The 21,741-nt window shown below is 44.9% G+C and overlaps 1 protein-coding gene across 1 annotated transcript in view; it reads right to left on the reverse strand.

Moving 5' to 3' along the window:
* Positions 1–21,741, reverse strand: part of MEGF11 (multiple EGF like domains 11) — a 471,865-nt gene that overhangs the window by 368,518 nt on the left and 81,606 nt on the right.

Raw genomic sequence — 21,741 nt, forward strand, 5'->3', positions numbered from 1 at the left:
CTGTTCGTCTGCCTCACTGATGTCTGACTCTGAAGACAGCTGACAACTGTCAGATGGCCCTGGCCCCCTCTCTGCCTCTGACACAGAGCCCTCATCAGAGGCTTCCACAGACTCCAGGACTGGCCCATGTTCCTCCCCAACCTCCTCACTGTCTGAGTCTGCCACCAGCTCCACTGGCAGGCCACAAGAGCATATAACAAACCATTTTTTTTCTTGTTCAAGCAATCAGACTCTGCAGGAAGTCCCCCCCCCCCCGATGCTCCATCGAAGCCTGCAGAATGAGAGACCTGATGGCATCGGAGAAAATGGAAGACCTACATCTACAAAGCCAGAATCAACTTCCTGTCCCTGAAGCTGACCTGACCAAAGCCATCTTGGAGGCTTCAGCGTTGCCACACTGGAGCTGAAAGGAAGGGAAGGGGGAATAGAGATAGCTGGGGTTTTGTAGCCAAAACAAAATATTTTATCTTGGGAACCAAGGACATTCTCACACCTGGAGAGTGCTGTTACCCGGCAACCAAGCAGAGTTGTGATTGGACCATGTGGCTGATTGTTTGGGGTTGAGGAAAAAACTTATACTTTTAATTAGAGGAAAATCAAGAGAACCTTCAGAGTCGGTTTGTGCCGATATCTGTGCCGATATGATATATCCAATAAAACTATTCTTTGAGGAATCTACTTGCCTCGGAATTTTGCTTGATATGTGTCTATTACTTGGAAGCCAGACATTCTCGCCACTTGCCCTGTTCTTTCCATTTTACCAACCTGCAACCAGCTTTGCCATATTTTACTGCGTCTAGCACACCATCATTTTTTTTCTTGTTCCGCCATCAAACTCTGCAGAAATGCCCCATCCAAGCCTGCAGAATGAGAGACCCGGTGGCATTCGGAGAAACGGGGACACCTTACCTCTACAGAACCAGAATCCACTTCCTGTCCCATGCCCCAAGCAACCAAATTTCTACTCCTTTATCCCAAATGGACAAAGCTAGGAATCAAGAGGTAACCCCAACTTTATTTTCTCTTTCTCATTATGATTACTATTATTTTCCTTACACAGCTTTGTTCGTTTTCCTTCACAGAGAGAAGCCCCTCTGGACAGGAATCTCGTTCGGTGCATGATTATGTTTCAACATAAAAGAATGTTTATGGAGCATATTGAGCAAACGAGACCATAAAATAGATCTTTACATCGTTCATAAAGACTTTTCAGGCCGGGAGAGCAGATGAATGCCTCTGGAGGAGTCCCCCTCGTGGGTCTCCCTTCTGCTGTCAAGACAATGACAGCTGCTTTACAATTGGGGACCCTCCCTCCCTTCATGAGAACTGATGAAGCTGATAAAGAGGCTTTTTGGCTCCCCCTCCCCCCCCCCCAGCTGAGCCGTTCTTCCTCGCTCAGAGGGGCTTTTCTTCTTTCAAAGCTACACAAAAAAAGGGAAGGACTCATTTGCCTGCTTCCCTGTTGGGCCTGTTGTCTCTCCTTGAAAGGTCTCCTTCTGTTGTCTGTCTCGTATTTGGGGATGGGAGGAAGAGAGAGAATCAGAAAATAGCAACATCTGTTTTCAGCAGCTGGCTCAAGCATGGGCAAAGCTCTTCCCTACATCCTGGACCTTCACCCTCTGCTCTCTCCAACGTTGGATCAGAGTTGGGTTCCTACCAGTTTGGACCAGTTTAGCCAAACCGGTAACGGCTTTGATAGCTGGAACCGGCAGTGACCCAGGCCTGCCACACCCCTGAAATGTTTTCCCGGCATCTTCTCCCATCACCAGCCTCTTCTACCACTGCCGGCATGTTTCTTGCACATGTGCAGAACAGTTTTTGTGTGTGCACAAAACACCCTCTCCCAAGTGAACTGGCAGTAATCCGGTTAGGACCCACCACGGGGTTGGATGCAATATCCCCATTGTCATTAGCAGGTATTCTATTCCATCTCTGGAGGCTTTTACGAAGAGTGGGCAAGCCATTTGTCTGGAATGGTATAGGGCGGGGATGTCAAACTCAAGGCCCGGGGGCCGGATACAGTCCACGGGGTGCTTAGATCTCACCCGCTGGGCCATCCTTGAAACAGCCCATTTTCACTGGCAGAGCTCTCGGGCCACCACAAGCACCCCTGACACAAGTGGCATGTAGCTGGCCACCCCCATCCTGCCTCCCGAGGTCAAACACAACACTGTTGTGGCCCTCAATGAAATTGAGTTTGACACCTATGGTATAGGGTGTCCTGCTTGAGCAGGGGGTTGGACTAGAAGACCTCCAAGGTCCCTTCCAACTCTGTTATTCTGTATCCCCCACCAGGGCTTCCTCCTGGTGTCTCGTGAGTAGCTCCCCTATGGGGGACATAAACAAGGACCTGGGGTGGGATTCTCAACTATTTTCAGACCCCTTTCAGATTTCTTTTTACAGTAGTCCTAAATATACAGACACAACTGAGCCCAAAATTGTTGTTGCTAAGCGAGGCACTTGTTAAGTGAATTTTGCACTGTTTTATAAGCTTTCTTACTACAATTGTTAAGTGAATTGCTGCAATTGTTAAGTTAGTAACACAATTGTTAAGTGACTCTGGCTGCACAGACCCAGAGCTAGGATGAAGTCATCACACTGCCCAACCTGTTCTTGAAAACCTCCAGCAATAGAGCATCTGCAACCTCTGGAGCAGTAGTGAAATTCAATTTTTTTTATTACTGGTTCTGTGGGCGTGGCTTGATGGGTGTACTGTGGCTTGGTGGAGCGTGGCAGGGGAAGGATACTGCAAAATCCCCTCCCCACTCTGGAGCCAGCCGGTTCTCCAAACTACTCAAAATTTCCGTTACCGGTTCTCCTGAACCTGCTGAATTTCACCCCTGCTTTGGAGGCCAGCCATTCCAGTGATTAATTGTTCTCACAGTTTCTCCTTAGTTCTAGGTTGGATCTCTATTTAGCACAAGCTATTTTTGGCCTGGAGGGTCTCCTGCAGCCCTTTGTCAGCCTGAGCCCTGTTTTGGCTGGCAAAGGGCTGCAGGAGGCCTCCATCCTGTCTCCTCCCCGGCCAGCCCACGGAAAACTACAATGCTGATCCGGCCCTCGAAGAAATCCAGTTTGACACCCCTGACCTACTGTAGAAGGACTGACAATTCCAGCAACTCACAAACACAGGCAGGAAAGCTTCTGCCCTTTTCCATTATCGCAACCTGGCCAAGAAATATAAGACTGCTGGGCTGTGAACACCTAACCGGCATCGCTTTCCATTCCTCCCTCATTCTCTTATCTGCCAACTTGACAAGAGTTGGATTGGACCCACAATTCTACCTCCGCCAACGTGCAACAGGTTGACGCAATCCTATTTGGCAGCCACCTTGCTGGAACGAGAAAGGTCACTCCAACCAGTTTGATTTAGAGGACGGGAGAGAGGAAAAGGACCCCCTTTCCAAGGCCTTCCCTATCAGGCTTTCGAGTTTTGAGAAGCCATCTGTTACCCCCCAACCTCAGCCTTGGGTGATTTATGTGGACGCCTCCAGCAGCAAAACTTCTCCTCACGAGGAAAAGGACAATCGGATCATTTGAGAACATTCAAAAAAACCTTTGCTTTGAGCTAAGTCATTCCATTAACCATCCCCTTTCAGCTGCAAGCTTTGCAACTGCCATCCCAAACAAGGCACAGCTGGCCAAAATAAATAAATAAACCCGCAGTTGGCAAACTGTGCCATCCAACAAAATTAAATCCATGCACCTTTGCACCATTAATTTGCCACCGAGCCAAAACCACAAAACCAAAAAAAGCAGGGGAAAAAAGAGCAGGATTCACCGCTGCTGAACAGAAACAGAATCACGCATGGAGGTGAAGATGTCCAGTGTGACAAACAACAGCTGCCATCCCCACAGTCGCAGGAGCTGTTTTGACCGAGGCTTCCAAGAGCATGAAGCAGACGCCTTGTCCTGACAAAAAACCTTTTTCTTAATTTGCTGTGAATTCTATTCATTCACATCCCGCCAAGTCTTTCAAGGGAGGATTTACAGTCACAGACCTTATCTGGCTTGGAGAGCTGCCAGGCCGATATCTGCAAAACTTGACAAGGAGCCTCGGAGATTCACGAACCAATGAAATGAACTAATTGTCTCCTGCAGAGTCACGAACCAATGAAGTGAACTAATTGTCTCCTGCAAACTCCCCTCCCCTTTCGCTCCTCTTTTATTTCCTCTGGGAGGGGCCATTCATAGTCTGGCCTTACTCCCAAGTTAACCCCTGTTCTTTAGCTCTTCCCTTCACCTGGCCACTCTGTGCATGAGCACACTGGGAACAGGCTCCAGCTGTTCTTCTGCCCCACTGATGTCTGACTCCGAAGGCAGCTGATAATTGTCAGACGGCCCTGGCCCCCTCTCTGCCTCCGACACAGAGCCCTCGTCAGAGCCTTCCCCAGACTCCAGGACTGGCCCATGTTTCTCCCCAACCTCCTCACTGTCCAAATCTGCTGCCAGCTGTGCTGGCCGCTGGTGAGACACAACAGGGGTCTTCTGGCCAAAGTGATGTTCAACCAACTCTGTGAACAGCCTATCTTCGAGGAAGCTGACCATTTCTAAATGATAGGATGGATCATCGGGCTGGAAGGGACTTTTAATCATGGTCAGAAGCTTAACAAAGAGAAATCCAACCTAGAACTAAGGAGAAATTTCCTGTCCGTGAGAACAATCAACCAGTAGAATGATTTGCCTCCAGAGGTTGTGGGTACTCCATCACTGGAGGTTTTTAAGAAGAGATTGGACAACCACTTGTCTGGAATGGTGTAGGGCAGGGGTGCTAAAGTCAAGGCCCAGGGGACGGATCCGGCCCACAGGATGCTTAGATCTTTCCCACGGAGCTGCCCTGGAAGGACTGGCCCACAGTGCTTCTGCCAGTAAAAACAGAGCTCGGGAGGGTTGAAGGAGGCCATCACAGCCTTGAGCTTTGGAACCCGTTTTCGCTGGCAGAGCAGTAAGGCTGCCACAGGCGCCCCCAACATGAGTGATATTGAGCTGGCCATACTTATCCTGGCCAGACACACACACCCCCACGAGGTCAATGAAACTGAGTTTGACACCCCTAGTGTAGCGCCTCCTGGTAAAGCAAGGAGGTTGGACTAGCAGACCTCCAAGGTCTCTTCCTTCCTTCTCTGTTATTCTATGCTCTGTAGCAATGGCATTAGCAATAGCAATAGCACGTAGACTTATATACCGCTTCACAGTGCTTTTACAGCCCTCTCTAAGGGGTTCACAGAGTCAGCCTCTCGCCCCCAACAATCTGGGTCCACATTTTACCCACCTCGGAAGGATGGGAGGCTGAGTCAACCTGGAGCCTGGTGAGATTCGAACTGCCCAATTGTAGTCAGCAGAAGTCACCTGCAGTACTGCACTCTAACCACTGTGCCACCACGGCTCATGCATTTGATTGTCGAAAGGAAATGTAAGGAATATCATTGCTGATGCTATTGTAGCCAGCTCTTCCCATCAGAGGGGTTCTCTTTGCTCGTTTCTGAGTGAGTAAAAACTAACATCCATTAAAGTTTATTATGGATTGGCTACGCCATAATTTAATTTTATATTTGCTGAGTCAATGTATTAGTATCCTAACTTTTAAAAATAAGTGGGGAGGAGGAGGAGGAGATGAGATAAAGCCAAATTCAGCCTGTCTTGGAGATTAGAGTACTTCAATTGCTTATAGTCCAAGCTAGCCTTTGCGGTATAAAACAGGAAATACTGTATATCCACTGCCAGAAATATGACTAAAAGTGTATCCTTTGGAAAGAACATAATTTGGATATGGACTATAAATAGAGATTTAATTTAATCTTTCCCATGTTGGGGATGGAGGGTTGTACTCAAAATGATTCGTACATAATTAAACCAATTTAATTAAAAAATAATTAATGATTATTTATGCGGTGTATTTGTGGTATAGCAAGCCAACCGCTATAAAAGTCAGGAAAAAAAGAGATTATGAAGCACTTGTTAATTAAGGGCTCATTAATAGTGAAGAGACTGGATAGTCAGTTGTCTGAAATGGTACAGGGTCCCCTGCTTGAGCAGGGGTTCGGCTAGAAGACCTCTAAAGTCCCTTCTGTTTATTCTACGTCATCTATATTGTTTGTTATCTATGATCTAACAAGACGTGGGCATTTCATTCATTACACATAGTGTTTCTCAACCTCAGCAACTTTAAGATGTGTGGACTTGAGCTCCCAGGATTCCCCAGCTGTGCTGGCTGGGGGATTCTGGGAGTTGGTCCACAGATCTTAAAGTTGGTATGGTTGAGAAATATTGTTCTAAACTATTCATAAATATCCATATTAAGAAATCCCTTTCCTACACCGAGTAGCTTCACACGTTTTACACTACAGATACTCATGCAGCCCATCAAGGCTTTGGATTGTGCTGGCTGGAGGCTGGAGGTTTCTGAGTGTGCATTTCTAAAACAACTCAAGCTCAAACCCTAATCCTAAAAGACTTCCAAGGTCTCTTCCAGTTCTGTTACTCTGTAATCTATATAGATTTATCCATCCATCCATCCATTTTAAGGCAGCAATCACCAACTGGTGGTCCGTGGACCACTGGTGGTCTACGGGAAAATATTGGTAGTCGGCAAAAAAATTATTTGCATTTTTTATATTGCACTAAATCAGGGGTCCTCAAACTATTCCTCCTGGGATGGATACATGCAATGAACATTTGTGTTGCTGCAGAGAGTCTCCCCCTTCGGGGTCTTTTTGTGTGGGGCAGCGGGGGGAAGAATTTCTGACTTGGAGTCTGCTTCATCCTCCTGGTGTGGGACTTTGGGCAAAGGCTGGAGAGAAGCGCCGCTGGACTTCACTCCAGTGGGACTGCATCATGGCCTGGAACTGGCTGACCATCTCATCCTGCTGAGCCTCCAGGCAATGGTACCTGGCCTTGTACTCCTGCAGGTCTTCCCTCTGCTTGGAGAGCCTGTGCTCCTAGTTCTCAGTGAGGTGCTTCTGCTGAGCCTCCTTCTCGGTCAAATCCAATTTGAACTGAGCTCTTTTGCCAACTCTTTCTCATGGTGGCTGCTTAGCTCCAGCAACTGCTTCCTGTTGGGGCCCTAAGGAGCCCAGGTGAGGACAGGCTGGGAGGGGAGGGGCAAGTAGAGCCTGGCGAGGTGCCCCTCCATGTGAGTGACACATGACCACCTAGCCACACCCACCCAGCCAGTCATTAGGCAGATCATATTAGTGGTCCACAGCTTTAAAATTATGAATTTAGTGGTCCCTGAGGTCCGAAAGGTTGGTGACCCCTGTTCCAGGGGTGAAATTCAGCAGGTTCTGACAGATTCTAGAGAACCGGTAGTAGAAATTTTGAGTAGTTCGGACACCAGCAAATACAACCTCTGGCTAGCCCCAGAGTAGGGAGAGAATGGGGATTTTGCACTATCCTTCCCCTGCCACACCCACCAAGCCGCCGTGACCCGACAAAAGCGCGAACGTCATAAGCGCGCCGACAACATCACGGCGCTAAAACCGCGATGTCAAAAGCGCGCCGACAACAGCGCGCCGACAGAAGCGCGATTTAATTTAAGGTAAGATTTACATTTAGGTTTAGGGTTAGGTTTAGGGTTAGGGTTAGGGTTAGGTTTAGGGTTAGGGTTAAGGTTAGGGTTAGGGTTAGGGTTAGGGTTAGGGTTAGGGTTAGGTTTAGGGTTAGGGTTAGGGTTAGGGTTAGGGTTAGGTTTAGGGTTACGTTACAGCGCGCTTCTGTTGGCGCGCTTTTGTCGGCGCGCTTTTGTCGGCGCGCTTTAGGGCTAATTAGTCGCTCATTCGTCACGCGGTTTTGTCACCGCGCTTTAGACACCGCGGTTTAGTCAGGCACGCTTTTGTTGTGCGCGCATTTGTGGTGGAACCCCAAGCCACGCCCACAGAACCTGTAGTAAAAACATTTGAATTTCACCAGTGCCCTGTTGCAAGACCTGCCTTTTTCCTTCTGGCCTCATAGCCCACTGGCTGCTGCAGTCTTCATACACAAGGAGGATGGCCGAGATCCTTGTTGTACATAGCAACACCTTTCTTGCAGACAACAGCTTCCTTAAGCACCTGAGCAGAATGCGGACCTTCCCAACCTGCCTGTAATGATGTGTGGGAAGGACCTTGGGAGACAGGAAAAGTAGCTGCCGGCTAGCAATCATCAGAGAATGAGGTGTGGCTAGTCTAGAGAAAAAAAGGACCAGGGGAGACATGATAGCAGTGTTCCAATATTTGAGGGGCTGCCCCAAAGAAGAGGGAGTCACCCTATTCTCCAAAGCATCTGAAGGCAGGACCAGAAGCAACAGATGAAAATTAATGAAGGAGAAAAGCAATCTGGAATTAAGGAGAGACTTCATGACAGTGAGAACAATTACACAGTGGAACGGCTTCCCTCCAGAGGTTGTGGGTGGAGGCTTTTAAGAAGAGCCTTGTAAGAAGAGTCATTTGTCAGAAGTAGTATAGGGTCTCCTGCTTGAGGAAAGGCTTGGTCCAGAAGACCTCCAAGGTCCCTTCCAGCTCTGCTGTTCTGTTATTCTGAAATAAGAGGCAGGTGAGCCTGCAGCTGGATTGCGGGTGGGGTAGAAGGCTCAGAAGAGACCTTCGAAAGTTTCTTGGACTTCAAAGGCAACAGGGGAGAAAAGTATTTTCAGACCTGCAAGATTCTATGAATGGAGCCTTTCATAAAGCAGACCTAATTCTTCTGGGTGTGTTTATTGTCTGGATTCCCTCGCAAGGCTGACCCTGCCAGAAGACCCAACAGATAAAGTGACCTGCACACATTCACATTTTAAAAATATAGGGTAAAGCTTTCAAGTGAAAATGTTTTTCTCTCCTCTGAGAAGAAGCCACTAATGCTTGCAACCATTTATGACAGAACAAATGGTAAATGAATTAAAACTAAGTTGAGTCATTTAGTCGGTGTTTACAGTATATAGAAAGAAAATTGGTCGCTCTCCAGTTTCTTGTTATATCTTAATTTGGTAAATGCTGTCTAAAAATACAGAGAGACAGAAAGAGAAGTGGAAATAAAACATGTATGCCAGTGTTGTTTTGCAGGTCTGGATATATTGACACAGGAGATAGATATGGGGGGAAAGGAAGGAAGGAAAGAAGGAAGGAAGGAAGGAAGGAAGGAAGGAAGGGGTAGAGTGTTGGAAGAAATAGAGGGATGAAAAGAAGGAAAAGTGATGGAGAAAAGAAAGCAAGCAGGCAGGCAGGCAGGCAGGCAGGCAGGCAGGAAGGAAGGAAGGAAGGAAGGTGAAAGAGGGAGGGACAGATAGACGGATAGACAGACATATAGAGTGTTGGAAGAAATAGAGGAATGAAGAGGAATGGAGAAAAGAAGGCAGGCAAGAAAGAAGGAAGGAAGGGGTAGAGTGTTGGAAGGAATAGAAGGATGGAAAGAAGGAAGAGGGATGGAGAAAAGAAGGCAGACAAGAAGGAAAGAAGGAAGGAAGGAAGAGATGGAGTTTTGGAGGAAATAGAGGGGTGGAAAGAAGGAAAAGGGATGGAGAAAAGAAGGCAGGCAGGTGGGAGGGAGGGAAGGAAGGAAGGAAGGAAAGAAAGAAAGAAAGAAAGAAAGAAAGAAGAACAAGAGAAGGTGAGAGAAATGATCATGTGCTATCCAGTCATGTTTGATTCCTAGCAAACTTAAAGATTTTTCTCCATAATGATGCAACCCTAATCTGGTCTTCCAAAAGTTCCCCCATCACCCCTCCCATCCATCTGGCTTCTATTGGCTTCTGCCCGCTGCTCAAGCCAGTCCAGATGTTTTAGAATCTCCTCTCTTCTACAGTATCAGCCGCTCCTTCCCAGGTTTGTGTCATCTGCAACCTGGAAACTTGTCCCCTCATCTCCCTTGGCCAAGTCATTGATAAAAACGTTGACTAGCACCGAGCCTAGGACTTGCCCCAGATTTTAAGGTTTGTTGTTACATTTATTTACTACCACACTGAAGGGAAGCCATGAATGAAACTGCTTTAGGTGCGACCATGAAGTTGAACTCATCTCCTGGTAACTATATACAAAACTATCCCTGTGGTTTTCTTGGCAACAATACCAAAATAATTTATCACTGCCCTCTTCTGGTTTTTTTTAATTTACATCCTAGTTTTTCCTACTGAGCTAATATTTCCTTGTTGTCTCCCATCCATTTACTAACCAAGATCCGTCTTATCTCCTGAAAAATCCCACAAATCAGTTACGGGCAGGCTGGCAAACATGGGGTCCCCCCGGCCCACTTTTACCTTCCGCAAACCTCTGAAGAAAATTAAGATGCACCCAAGGAAATTCAGAAAGTGTCAGTCTTCAGCCAGGATCTGAATTCAGATCTTCCTGATTTAGGCTAATGGATTCTTTCAGGCCACTCACAACTTGTTGCCTTGCCTATGTGTTGGAATTAATGCAGTGGGGCTTTCCAGAAAATACACATTTACAGCTAAATTTTTCTAAAAAGAAAATACCCCCCCTTAATTTAGTAGGGAACCCCAAAATGTCTGACCCAAGTTAGGTTGGCCAGCCCTAGAGAATGGTCAAAATAAAAGCCTCAGCTAATGTCTTAGAGACAATGGTTAGTGAATAAATATAATTACAAACATTAAAATCTGGTACAGTAATTAAAAACTAATAATGCACCTAATAGTTTTCGTTGAACTGTTATAAAATGATGCGTTTGTCATTTTTATGCCTCCTCCACCCCACAAGGATGGCTCCCTGCAAAAGATTAATTAAACATTGAAACTGGTCGTGGCTGCTAATATTGTCTTTACAATGAGCAATCCTTCCTTCCTTTACTAATAAACTCATGGAAATGCAAAGTTTTTCCCCCCAGAAAAAAAAGGCCTAGATTTTCTTCCCATTTTAGCTTAGTGGCTATTCCAAACTAGAAATTGTGCTCTTAACACACCTGCTGTGTGCCAGATTGGAAAGGCTGCACAACACCACAGAAGACCTTGCGCGCGATGGGATGTTGATGAAATCAACCCTAAATCCAAGGAATGTAAGCAAAACTTTCTGTTTTATAAATGCCACCCACCTCAGAGCAGAGATGAAAGAGCTCCACTCTGGTGAGGCGCATGTCACCACTAAAAACAAGCCATCACCTTCAGACCAGGAAACATCCTGGTGTTTTCTAGGGGCTGGTTTGATCATGGTCTCCTCCTTCACACCATCAATGCAGACTCCATCACTGGTGGAATCCTGTCATAAAGCCCTGGCAGGTGGGTCAGATCAGGACACATCATGAATGGACAACCTGTCAGGCGTGCTTCCATCAATAACCAAGAAAGAAAACTCCCAACTCCATTGTTCATGGAATTGAAATACTTTTACTGGTTATGAAAAGATAGCAACGAAAGTAAAGCAAGATCTGAGCCAGAAAGGTGCGAACAAGTACATATCAAATGATAGCCCAGCCCCCTCCCTCCAACGACCCCACCCCAGTGTCCAATCTGCAACTCCCTTAGGTGGCATGTGGATTGCATCTCCAAAAGGCATCATCATGTTGGTATACAGGATGCTTGACCTTGACCAGGTCCAAACACCGGCCATCAGCATGCGCAGAAGATGGTGAGAAGGAAACTCCCTTTTCCATGTCACCTCCTGTACCATTTATTCCCATCCCAAATACCATGCCCCCATCCTCCCCATTTCTATGGCAGCTGATAGCAAGTAAGCGAAGCAGAAGCTGAAACAACCTGCGATCCCCAACAATTCTTGAAACAAGACCCGCTGTGGTGCAGTGTTTAGAGTACAGTACTGTAGACTACTTCTGGAAGTTCAAATTTCACCAGGCTCCAGGTTGACTCAGCCTTCCTTTCTTCCGAGTTGGGTAAAATGAGGATCCAGATTGTTGGGTGTGAGACTGACTCTGTAAACCGCTTAGAGAGGGCTGTAAAGCACTGAAAAGCAGTATATAAGTCTAAGTGCTATTGCTATTTCCAATCTCATGGCTGAACACACCTACCACTTGTGAAACAGTCCCTCAAGTCTTATTTTGGAAGCCATAATGGACAGTTCACCCAGATTCTTGACTGGGCAATCTTTTCTCATCTGGGCTTGATCTTTGCAAAATGTTGGAAGGACCATTTAATGAAATTTAATAAAAAATTAATAAAATAAAATAAAAATGTCTTTCAAACTCCCCTCCAAATTAGATAATCCCTCCCTGAAAAAAAAGTGTCAGACCCTCACATCCTACCCATTTGTTACACCTTCTGCTTACTGAGGTTCAGCTCCAAAAGTCCAGAAGGATCTTGACAAACTTGACTATGGGCCCTATCCAACAAGATGCAGCTGATGTCAGGGTGCCAAATAGCATCCAAAAGTAAATCAGAGTCCAAGGCAAAGTATTGCTCAAAGTTTCAATTTATTAAGAGAGCCTTGTTGGCACATCTGGGAAAACCCGAATCTGAAAGCTTCCCGGTTTTCCCCACCCAGTTGAAACTTCAAGATCTTTCCCCCACACCCACAAGTCCATCCCATGGTCCAATCTCCCACGGCCATGCTGGCAGTTCCACCCATCCAGTTCCAGTCAGTTGCAGAGGTGCAAAGACAAAGGATGACCTTGACTTTCTAGAAAGAATTTTGTTATGGCTACATATCATCTAACTCTGTACAATCCCCCCCTCCCATTTTCCCACAATAGAAAATTGATTGGTGAGAAAACTAAGATCATGCAGGAAGGTCTGCATGCACAGATATAGAACAGGCAGCACCTGGCTCAACTGTAGTACTTGTTAGAGGGATCTAGGTGACCTAGTAGATCATCCCAGCAGCTGCCAAAAAGGCCAATGCAATCCTATGATACATCAACAGAGGGAAAGTATCAAGATTGTAATAAGTGCTAATACTGCTTTATTTTGCACTAGTAAGAGCAAGGTGGCGCAGTGGTTAAATGCAGCACTGCAGGCTACTGCTAGATCAGCAGGTCAGCGGTTCAAATCTCACCGGCTCAGGGTTGACTCAGCCTTCCATCCTTCCGAGGTGGGTAAAATGAGGACCCAGATTGTTGGGGGCAATATGCTGACTCTCTGTAAACCGCTTAGAGAGGCCTGAAAGGCCTATGAAGCGGTATATAAGTCTACTGCTATTGCTATTGCTATATACTGCATCCAATTCTGATCACCGTGATACTAAAAAAAATTTGTTGAGACCCTAGAAAATTGCAGAAAAGAGCAGTGAAAATGGTAAGAGATTCAATCTGGAACCAAGGAGAAATTTCCTCATATTGAGAACAATTAATCAATGGGGCAGCTTGCATGTCAGAGTTGTGGGTAATCCATTTGTGAATTTTTAAAAAATGGTTTCCATACATTTGGGATGATATAAAGATTTCTGCTTTGGGCAGGAGGTTGGACTAGAAGACCTCCAAGGTCCCTTCCAGCCCTATGATTTGATGATTCCTATCACCAACTATAGGAGTCATTAATCCACATCTATTCAGTTAGAAGTGTTTTCCATTTTTATCTCCATCTCACTGATAAGACAGGAGCGAATGTGATGCATTAGTTAGAATAGGACTCCACTACCAGCTGTTCAAATCTCACCAGGCAGAAGATTGACTCCGTGGCACGACATAACCGCGAAAGTCAAAAGCGCACCGACAACACCGCGGCGCTAAAACCACGATGTCAAAAGCGCGCGACAACAGCGCGCTGACAACAGCGCGCCGACGGAAGCGCGATTTAACTTAAGGCAAGGTTTAGGGTTAGGTTTAGGGTTAGGTTTAGGGTTAGGTTTAGGGTTAGGTTTAGTTAGGTTTAGGGTTAGGTTTAGGGTTATTTTTAGGGTTATGTTACAGCGCGCTTCTGTCGGCGCGCTGTTGTCGGCGCGCTGTTGTCACGCGGTTTTGACGGCGCGGTTTTGTCACCGCGCTTTAGTGACACACGCTTTAGTCGACCGCGGTTTTGTGGTGGAACCGATTGACTCAGCCTCCCATCCTTCCAAGGTGGGTAAAATGAGGACCCAGATTGTTGGGGGATAGTATGCTGACTCTGTAAACCACTTACAAAGGGCTGTACAGCACTGAGAAGCTGTAGATAAGTCTAAGTGCTTTTGCTTTTTGCTTTGCTTTTGCTTTGAGTGGAGAAAATAATTTTCGATCATTTTTTCTAGGCAGGCCAGGTCAGTGAACAGTGAACGCACAACAACTACTAAAACTCTTTTTATTATTATTATTATTACAAGGTATGATAACTTCCAGAGTTTCTCTCTGCCTCTCCCCCCCACTTTATACCAAAGAGAAGCAAAGTTGCATAACAGGTGTTATTTTCAGTCTCTTCGCTGTTTCTAGCATCCAAACTCAAAGTGATCCAGTTCTCAATGTCCAGGGATAGGCCCTTTAATGCCAACCCACTGGTTGTTTTGACCTTTGGTGCTGCGGGTGCAGAGTGAAGATAAAGATGAAATGGGTTCTTATTTCCATGACAGCTTCTTCCGAGGAGTCAGATGAAAATGCTCCTATCTGTTTAGATTACTGGCCAAGCTAGGCAGGTCCTAAAGTCTCTCTTTCTCTCTCTCTTTTTCTCCATCTCTCTCTCTCCTTCTCTCTCTTCCTCTCTCTCCCTCTCTCTCTCTCCATCTCTCTCTTCCTTTCTCTCCCTCTCTCTCTGTCTCTCTCTCTCCATTTCTCTCTCTATATATATATCTCCTCCCTCTCTCTGTCTTTTTCTCCGTCTCGCTCTCCCTCTCTCTGTCTCTCTCTCAATTTCTTCTGTCTGTTTTCTCTCCCTCTGTCTTTCTCTGTGTGTGTCTCTCTCTGTTTCTCTCCATCTCTTTCCCTCTCTCCCTTTCTCTCTCTCTCTCTGTCTCCCTCTACAATTCTCTCTCTCCATCTCTCTCTCTCCCTCTGTTTCTCTCCATCTCTCCCTCCCTCTCCCTCTTTCTCTCTCTGTCTCTCTCTCTCTCTCTGTCTGCCTCTCCCCTCTCTCTCCCTCTCCCTGTTTTTCTCCATCCCTCCCTCCTCCCTATCTCTCCCTCTCCCCCTTTCTCTCTCTCTTTCTGTTCTCTCTCTTTCTCTGCACATCTCTCTCCTTCTCTCTCTTCCTCTCCCTCGCTCCCTCCCTCTCTCTCCATCTTTCTTACTCTCTCCCCCCTCTCTCTGTCTCTCTCTCCATTTCTCTCTCTCTGTCTGTCTCTCTCTGTCTTGCCCTCTGTTTCTCTCCCTCCTCCCCTCTTGCTCACTGTCTTATTTTCTGCTGAAGGATCTTTGTGGCTAATTGTTTCTCATCCTGAGCTATCATGAACATGCAAAATATCTCCAAATTAAAATACTTTGGGACCTTGACTGAATTGGTAGCCCAAGATGACACCAAGGCGACTGGCTGGAAAACCTATTTTATTTTTGATTTCTTGGCTTCGGAGTCAAAGTCTTTTCAAAAGCTGAAGTGGATGGGCTGAAAGATTGCAAGAGGCTGCAAACAGCAGGACCCAACGTTGCATTGAAATGCCAAATGATGAGAGCTGCTGATGGCCTCAAACCCAGATGAGGTAAACAGATGCTGTCCTTAAATACCACCAGGAGCATTTCAACCAAGGCAACACAATAAAGCTTGAGCCGCACTTACCTAAGCAATCTTTTATTCCTCTATCCATGCATTAGGGCGGCTTATATAACGTTCTTCATACCAGACAGATTCTATGGTTCACAGTAAACTCTAAGCTCAAGTTAACATCGTTGTGTATTTCCTCAACATGCAATAATACACACGGAAACAAGAGTGTGGGCAGCAGTCAAAAAAACCAACTCAATCCTGTTACATTAACAGAGGGACACAGTCAAGATCAAGGGAGGCAGGTTAATTAGGTATATTCATCACTTTGAGTTGACCAAAGTATTTTAAAAGTGGGAAATAATTGGACTGGACTAGAATAGAATAGAATAGAATAGAATAGAATAGAATAGAATAGAATAGAATAGAATAGAATTCTTTATTGGCCAAGTGCAATTAGACACACAAGGAATTTGTTTCCGGTGCATAGTGATAAGATTATTTTCAAGAAATAGCATACGCCTGCATGTAAGAATTGGTGGTACTACAAAACAGACAAAGTAATAGAAACAAAGAAACTAAATTGCTCCAGGACTTCAGCATTCCAACAGACAAGCACCTACCACATAACACCCCAGACCTAACCATTGTTGATAAGAAAAACAAAAGGTCTGGATAGTGGATGTGGCAGAAGCTGGAGGCAGTAGAATAGAAGGAACTGAAGAAGATTTTAAAAAATCTGCAAATAGAATGACTGTGGCAGTGGTGGGTTCAGGATCCCATTGCAACCGGTATCCCAGCATCCTCCACATGAACGTGCACAGCATGCGCATATGTTCTACCCTCCAGCGACGCCTCTGCGAGCCTTCATGACACTCCAGCTGCTCGGCAGAGCATTGCTCAGGCGCTGAACGCACCGTGCGCAGAAGTGCCAAAGAGTTTTAAAACAGGTAAGGATGACGGGAGGGTGGGTGGGCCCTCCAGAATGGTACCCGGTGCTCCAGGCAGGCACCAGTATGCCCGTATCGGGGCCTACCGTCTGCAACCCACCACTGGACTGTGGCAAAAGAAATCAAAAGTACTACCAATAAGCACCTTGGTACAATGTCTGAAGCACCATTTGAATGCTTTTGACATTGACAAAATCACTATTAGTCAATTGCAAAATGTAGCTTTACTTGGAACAGCTTATATCCTGCAATGATATCTATAACACCATTGAACATTAACATCTGCTTATGTTAGGTCCTTGGGAAAAAGTCGATAAAAATGGTGGATTAAAATGCCAAACCCAGTCTAAACATCTGGATGATTCTGGCTGACTCTGCAACCAACCATAATAATAGAAGCCCCATATCTTTTGCATCTTGCCATCTTCCATTTTCTTTACATCAATCCCCCACCCCTATGGATGCACCCCAAACTCCTCCTTCCTTTGCCAACATTCATGGACTGCCCTGTTGGAAGCTAATTTGCTTGCTCACAAAGCCAATGCGTGTGAACTTCAGAACAATTACTGCTACAGCAAGATTAGTCATATTACCTCTAGGAAAAATACACCACATTGCCAAACATTATTAAAGTATTAGAAACTGAAGACAGTACATAAATATATCTCTCTGTCTCTCTCTCTGTCTCTCTCTCTGTGTCTGTCTGTCTGTCTGTCTGTCTGTCTGTCTGTCTGTCTATCTATCTATCTATCTATCTATCTATCTATCTATCATTCCTAACACCAAACATATTTTTGCATCAGACCAGGATGAGATGTTTAGCACTTCGTACATTTTCAGAAGATACAACTAATTGTTCCTTGAAGTTGTTTGCAAATGCCACTCTCTTCTGGCCGGTTATCCCAACCATCTTTAGAATGGCCAGCTGTGATTTCTTAAATATGCATTTCAAAGAAAATTAAAAGTGCACAGTAGCTTGACCAGGGTCAAAGCCATTATATGTAGGCTCTTAGCTCCTAAATTGAAATCCCCATGTGCTTGCAAGAAACGCAAAAGAGAACCACAAGAAGAGATTGGGAACTACACTAAGACTTCTCCAGCCACAATCCATCTCAGTGACTGCAATCTACTAGGGAGAGATAACCACTGCAACCTCTCCCCCCAGTTTATACTAAACACAAAGATATGGCTAAGATACATCAATTTAAAATAAGCCATAGTGTGAATTTGAGACACGTACAAATTCTATCCACAGTATGATCTAATGGCTGTGTTCATATAAAGAACTGCACACTACTAACATGGAGTTGGAGACTTTGTACTTCAAGTGTAAAGTGAATCCTACCATTACCTTACAGCATGTGGTATGAATCAAAATATCATGCCAAGTTATACAATGTCAATTATAATGCAACTCCATTAGTTGAGTGTTGGGATGGGCAATGTGTATGTCATTGAAGGCCAACTTAATAGTTGTGTAGACAAGACTCAAAGAATATCAGTTAGTTTCTAAGCCCATCCAAATGCAAAAACAGAGAAGGAATGGGGCCAAAAGAAATCTTGGTAGGCCATGGATTTGGCTAAATTGTTTTGGGGTCAAGAAAAAAAAGTCAACACAATCCTAGGTTATATCAACAGATGGTAGTATCAAGGTCACATGAAGTGTTAATACCTCTTTGGTAAGATCACACATGGAATACTTGTGGTCCATCCAATACTTGTGTGAATATATCCCCACTTCTTATCAAGTGTCATGTTACAAAAAATGTGGTGAGACCCCAGAAAGAGTGCAGACAAAAGCAACAAAGATGATTTGGGGTCTGGAGGCTAAATGGTTTGATGAACGGTTGAGGGAACTAGGTATCTCCAGTCTAATGAAGAGAAGGACTAGGGGTGACATGACAGCAGTCTCTTCCAATATGTGAGATTGTCACAGAGAGGGGGTCAACCTATTCTCCAAAGTGCCTGCAGGCAGAACAAGAAGCAACGGATGGAAACTAATCAAGGAGAGAATCTAGAACTAAGGAGAAATTATCTGACAGTGAGAATAATTAACCAGTGGAATAGCTTTCCTCTACATATTATGGCTGCTCCATCACTGGAGGTTTTCAAGAAAGTGGACAACCATTTGTCCAGAATGCTATATAGTAATAGTTTTTTGTTTGAGCAGGAGGTTAAACTAGAAGACCTCCAATGTCCCTTTCAACTCTATTATTCTATAATATTCTGTAACTGCATTTGTTAATCCAGGGTGTTTAAAGTTTAATGTGCTTAAGGTCTGCTTTTGTTGTGAGCCGCCCAGAGTCCCTAGGGAGTGGGTGGCATACAAGTTTTATTAAAGTTACAAAGTTACAAAGTGTAGTATGTTGCATGAACCAGCTGGATAATTATGGAAACCAGCAAACCAGGTAAAGGTAAAGGTTTCCCTTGCACATATGTACTAGTCGTTCCCGACTCTAAGAGGCAGTGCTCATCTCCGTTTCAAAGCCGAAGAGCCAGTGCTATCTGAAGATGCCTCCATGGTCATCTGGCTGGCATGATTAAACGCCGAAGGCGCACTGTTACCTTCCCACCAAAGGTGGTCCCTATTTTTCTACTTTCACTTTTTATATGCTTTCAAACTGCTAAGTTAGCAAAAGCTGGGACAAGTAACGGGAGCTCACTCCAGTACGTGGTGCTAGGGATTCAAACTGCCGAACTGCCGACCTTTCTAATTGACAAGCTCAGAGTTCTAGACACTGAGCCACCACGTCCCTTGCAAACCAGCTACTTACCTTCAAATCCTAGATTTGCCCCATCAAGTCCAACCATCGCTATACAGTGCTTAGTAACAAGCGTGGCAACACAATTTTTCACCTAGCAAAGTCTACCTTTGCACTTAAGGGAGCCTTGCAGAAGATTGTGCCCCATGACATGTGTCTGTACGTGTTTTGCTGAGAGTGGTGAATGCCTGTCTTTCATTCCTAACCACAAGTTCCCTCCTCTTATAACAGGAATATTCCCACTGGGTCTGCCTCTCTCCGCAGAAAGCCAGAAACCAGCCTGCTGGGCTGTTAAAAGCTAATTGCTTTAAAATAATTGAGCAGGTGAGCACAAAACTTTCACACTGAGATTTCCCCGATCCCCTTCTGCTTCTGAACAACCCAAACGAACCAGACAACCCAATCACATTATATAGACAGATTTAGCCATAGTTTCAGTTGGGAAAATGTGACCATCCTAGATCAGGCCAAGTCCAAAAACAGCAGGGAATTTCTAGAAGCCTGGCACTCTGACAAATCAGCCATCAATAGAAATGTAGACATTAATAACATCGATAGCAGTGGTGAAATTCAATTTTTTTTGTACTACCGGTTCTGTGGGTGTGGCTTGCTGGGTGTGGTAAGAGAAGGATACTGCAAAATCCCCATTCCCTCCCCACTCTGGGGCCAGCCAGAGGTGGTATTTGCCGGTTCTCCAAACTACTCAAAATTTCTGCTACTGGTTCTCCAGAACCTGTCAGAACATGCTGGATTTCACCCCTGATCTATAGACTATGCAAAGAGACCATCACCCAGACCAAAGAGATCAAAAAGACTCCAGCATCTCTCCACCAGTGATCATCACCCAGATCAGCATAAATTAACTCCAAGGTTAACCTCAGACCAACAATCAAGTGAACAACACCCCAATCAACTGCCAAAGAGTCATCAGTAAACAGCCCAACCCAAGAATCTCTAAGCTGGCCCCCATCCACATAGACAGGCAAGTCCCCAGAATATAAACTGAAAGCAGAGCACTCCTTACTAGCAGTGATGATATTACCTTTCCTGTTTCCCCTAAAATAAAGCCCAACCTGAAAATAATCCCATCACAATTTTTCAGAATGCTTGTAATTTAAGCCCTACCCCCAAAATAAGCCCCAGTTAAGATCGTCAGCCAGACAGACGCATTTAGTACCATATTTCCCTGAAAATAAGACTTAACTGGAAAATAAGACCTAATACATCTTTTAGGACAAAAATTAATATGACTTGGTCTTTTTGGGGGGCAAATACAGGTAGTTTGGGTAATGACAGATCTGCAAGAAAATAACCAAGCTCAGAGAGCACCAAGAACCTCTCACAACACAATCCAAATAAGCAAAACTTGAAAATGGGGGGTGGGGGGGGGTGGAGAGATAAATGTGATTTTGAAAAGAGGAGCTCACTATCAATTTTATCTCACAAATATTTTACATGTAAGCCTTGAAAGTGCTTTCTATTCCACAGACAAAACTTCTCTTTTGATTGTTATGATAATGATTCCTCAAGATGTGAGTGGTTGGCACACAACGTAAGGAAAACCTGCAGGCAAAAGTGGCAATTAGTGTGCAGTAGAATAAAGAGGTGTGTGTGTGTTTGTTGGGTCAGACCGAGTTAAATACAGCACAGATTTCCTCCCATTATTGATAAAACAGTTTGTCTAAAAGTCATTTTGACCTTGACAGGTATTAATTCTCCCGTAGGAATTGTGTCAGGCAGAAGCCGGACCACAAATGTCTTGGATCATGACATTTTCACAGGTAAGCTAGGTCACCGTAGCTCAATGAAATTGCCATTTGGGATTTTATCATTTGCATTAATGGGAAAAATGAGAAGAACCGAGAAAAAAAATAGTTACAAATGAAGAAAGAAGCCTGGTAGATTTAATACAAGGAGACAAGTTGGTGTAGAATAGAGGTGAGCAAATATGGCACCTTTACAACCTGTGGACTTCAACTCCCAGAATTCTTGAGCCAGCATGTCCATAGGTTATAAAGATTTCATAGTTGCCAACCCCTGGTATAAAAAGTTATGGCCTCAAGCTTGGATCATATCATTGCAGTCGCCATCTTGAGTTTTTTGACCTTACATGTGTAGAAAGTTAGCACCCACTCCTAGAAGAATGAACTATTTTGAGAAATATTTTTTTTTAAAAAGCAGAATATTATATTTCCCTGAATGAGAAAAGAAGAAACATCTTCTTAAAAGACAGAAAGCAGATTCGGTCTCCCTGCCCCCAAACAGAAACTGAGGAGGCCAACTTTTAAAAATGCAGATTTGGTAATCCATTCAGAAAGATTGAGTCAGACAGAAACTCCAGATAAGCAACAAACAAAAGGTGGACTAAATTAGCTCAGACAAAGGATTTGCATTTCCTCTTTTGCCTATAGAGCCAGCTATGACCCTTACATAACCCCTCCACGACCCCATAGGAATCTGACAACAGCCAATAGAATATATGTTCTTGCACAGGAACAGGAAGCTCAAAATTCAAAGCCCAGAGAAGATATAAAATTCTCAACTCCATTTTGTCAGCTGC

The sequence above is a fragment of the Thamnophis elegans genome, chromosome 16 (genome assembly GCF_009769535.1).
Source record: "Thamnophis elegans isolate rThaEle1 chromosome 16, rThaEle1.pri, whole genome shotgun sequence".
In the NCBI taxonomy this organism is placed as follows: Eukaryota; Metazoa; Chordata; class Lepidosauria; order Squamata; family Colubridae; genus Thamnophis; species Thamnophis elegans.